Raw genomic sequence first — 3,614 nt, forward strand, 5'->3', positions numbered from 1 at the left:
TGTTTTATTTTTAATTTTTATTTATTTTTGAATTAAGAAGCATTTCCAATTTTTATTCATAAAATTAATCCAAACAGCAACAATAGATATACAGAGCCACATATCAATAACAAACCAAGAAGGTAACAAAATATTCCAGAGACATCTTGAACAATTTTAAAGGAATACACACCAGGCTAAAAACCTACAGCTACACCGTGGTTACACAACAGGGTACATTTATTCCTGCATTTTCTCAATAAGTTCTTCCTTATATTTGCCTTTCTCTTTTCCATCTTGTCGAGATTTGGCTTTGCGTTGAAGAATTTTTTTCCCGATCTTTGTCCAGTTGTAGCCTGGTGGTAGCCACCTTGCGGGGGTGAATGCCCACGTGGACAGTGTGCGTAGCCTTCTCACGCTGCGCCCGCTCCATGTAGATGGCATGTTTCTTCCTGTGCACCTGCACTACCTTGCCTTGCTGACCTTTGTAGTGTCCTCAACCACCTGGACCTCGTCGTCCTTGCGGATGGGCACGGAGCGGACACTGTACTTCTGCGCAGCTCCTTGGAGAGCGGGGAAGACACGATCTTGCGGGGCACGTGGAGGGGGCGTTGAAGTGGCATTTGTGGTTTTTGATGCGTCCGAGGTCACGAAGGGGTTGAACTTCATGGTGACCTCCCCAACCAGGATTGTTTTAATAGGGAGTCTCCAAAAGCTTGCACTGGAAAACCTAAGAGTAGAGAGCTCAGACTTCAGGCATCAGGTGCTATTCGCAGGATTTCTATCCCAATTAAACTCTAATTCTGAGCTCTCAACAGTCTGGACAAACTGCCCTTCACTATCTATGTCCAAGGTTTCTTATTCGTCATTCTCCCATTTTCCTCCGCTTCAAAGCAAGGTAACAAAGGAAACCTTCAATTCTGATCTTCCTCTCGCAAGGGAACAGCAAACCTCAATCCAATAACTTCCCGCCAGAAGCCACCTCCAAATACTGGAGACTGAAGACTCCAGGCTGACTCTGTGCATGCGCAGTAACAGCTCACGGTCTAGCGGTAGGCGCCCAGGCGGCCTCCACAATCCCACAATCCTCTAGGCACCAGGGCGGCCTCCACAATCCCATAATCCTCTAGGTGCCCAGGCGGCCTCCACAATCCCATAATCCTCTAGGTGCCCAGGCTTCCTCCACAATCCCACAATCCTCTGCTTGCGTACTTCTGGCTTTTCTAGCGCCTCCTTAAGTGTGTTTCCTTCGTCCAGGGCCTCTGGTTGGAGAGGACTTTCCTGTTTTGGCCTTGGTAGCTGTTTACTATTGGAACCGGTGAAGTGTCGGGAGTCCTGCCGCTGCCGTGACCATGTGGGTCCCAAGCGCACTCGTGAAACAACCGCCATTCAGCCCACGTCCCGGTTCGCAAGGAGAAAGGTACTGTGCTGGGCCGTTTCCAATCGGGTCTTCTTCTTCCTTCCCCAGCACACTCCACACCTACTCGGGCCAAGCACCCCATCCCCGCAGACCCTTAAGACCTCCCCCCAGTTTCTTCCACTTTCCCCATCAAACTCGCACCCTATCGCGTTGCCTAGAGGCGCCCCTAACCGCTCCCTGGGGGGCGGGCCAGCCTGGGCGGGGCATGGTGTTCTGGTCTCTGGTCGTTCGTTGTTCTGGTGTTATGGTAGCTGGCTTTTTATATATATATAGAAGATTGTTGTTTTGTGGGGTTTTTTTTGGTCTTCAGCTCTGTTTCAATACATATATAGATTCATGTAACTACCATTTGACTGCACTTTGAATCCACATAAATAATATTATACTATAAATCCCCATCAGTTTCCGACTCCTTTCATTTCATGTTTTAAAGACACCATCACTGTGTACACGTCTGTTGCACCAACAGCTGCCCAGACCTCCATGGTGTGTCCCCACATCTTCCCTGGGAGGACACCGGAGTCACCTCCAGCTTCCCCACCACGGACAACGTTGAGATGAGCACCCCATACTTGTCCCCAGGAGCCATGCCAAACATCTCCCTGGAATTTATACCCAGTAGCAGGATCCCTGGGGCTTAGGGTCAGTGTATACCTAATGATCTCTAAATCCTATGTCACTCACAAGAGTCATAAGCTATATAGCGACAGGACGCACGGGTGGGGCTGTTCCAGGTGTTAAAATGCTGACATCCTTCCTTTCTGGTGGGTAAATAGCTGCTTCTCTGTCATCCAAGTCTCCTGAGGGCTCACCTCAACTCCTTAACCCCAGCTCCTCCCAGAACCCCTGGCTTTTCTCAGGATCCAGCAAGGAATGGGTTACATCTGACCCGGCAAGGCCTTCCAGGGTCCTGCTCCAGTTCCCAGTGTCCTTTCTTGACTGTGACACATTTTGAATATCATCCTTGTCCATGACCCTGTGTAAGGGAAAGAGCTGGAAAAGGGCTCCAGAGGTGAAGGTCAAGTCCACCCCAGCCAGTCTCTGGCAAGCTCTCTCCCCTTACTGGATTCCCGCAGCAGGAGGCCAGCACTTAAGGGCTTGCCATGCCATCTGGAAACAGCCTCGCATAATCCTGAGAGCTAGGCAGTGGTTCTCCCCATTTGATAGATGAAGAAACTGAGGCCCAGGGAGTGACTGTAATTTGCCCAAGGTCACAAAGTGAGTGAGGAGAGGACAAGGGAGTTTGAGGGGACTCCACTCCACACCACACCACATGCAGTAAAATGCGCCAGCCCCCCACCTCACACATCTTTTATGCATGAGTATGGGAGAGATGATCTGGATTGCACTTGACTAGTTGGCACAGCGCTATGTTGTGTAGATATTTAAACACTCAATAATTTAGATTTTGCCATTACTTTTGGAGCTAATCTTTTTTTTTTTTTTCATTCACATCTCGAACTTTTTTTAGATAGGGACTTGACAAGAAGATCCAGGGCTGTTTATTCTGAATACCTGAACGTCACATGTGGTCCTGGGCCCTGCCAGTTACTGGGCCGAGGCTGTCCCTCTGTTTCAATGATGGGCCCTGGTGGCCCCAGCTGTAGTCCATCTGGGGAGGAGAGAGACAGAGGTCAGTCAACCTGGGGTCTGGCCCTCTCCGGGCTCCCAGGTCTGCCCTTGAGGCTCAAGATTCCCAAAGGCCAAGGTCCTGCAGGTCCCGTAGCACCAAGCTCAGGCAGGCTGGGCGGCTCAGCACAGTGATTCTCCGAGGCTAGCAGGCGGCAAGCAGTGGGCGACTCCTGGTGGAGGCTGAAAGTTATTGGTGGGTTTTTGTTTATTTGTTTATTGCTTGTTTATTTATTGTCTGTTTTTAAGGTGGGGAATCAGAGGAAAGAATGGTGGCCTGGGATGCCAGGATTACAGGCTTAGAAACCTGGTCCAAATTAATAACAGTGGCAACTAATACCTGCATCTGTTGGGCATCTAGTAGACATCAGGCACTGTATTCCCAGGATCTTATTTAAGCTGTTTTGGGGTGCAGGCAGGGCGTAGGTGCAAAATATGTAAGAGCCAGTACAGCATGTGTGGGTCCGTCAGAACATGCAGACCCTTGAGGCCCCCAGCGGGGTTGACCTTGAGGTTTTGGGTCATAGAGATGGGAGGTGCCCCTAAGTGGGACAGGGGTAGTCACAGGAAAGAGCACTAGACCCAC

The 3,614-nt window shown here is 49.9% G+C and overlaps 1 pseudogene; it reads right to left on the bottom strand.

Moving 5' to 3' along the window:
- Window positions 1–219: 219 nt before the first annotated feature.
- On the bottom strand, window positions 220–648 carry LOC139014644 (ribosomal protein uL24-like pseudogene; annotated as a pseudogene).
- Between the last annotated feature and the right edge of the window lie 2,966 nt (window positions 649–3,614).

The sequence above is a fragment of the Myotis yumanensis genome, unplaced genomic scaffold (genome assembly GCF_028538775.1).
Source record: "Myotis yumanensis isolate MYYU_CA2020_CCGP unplaced genomic scaffold, mMyoYum1.0.hap1 SCAF_7, whole genome shotgun sequence".
Classification (NCBI taxonomy): Eukaryota; Metazoa; Chordata; class Mammalia; order Chiroptera; family Vespertilionidae; genus Myotis; species Myotis yumanensis.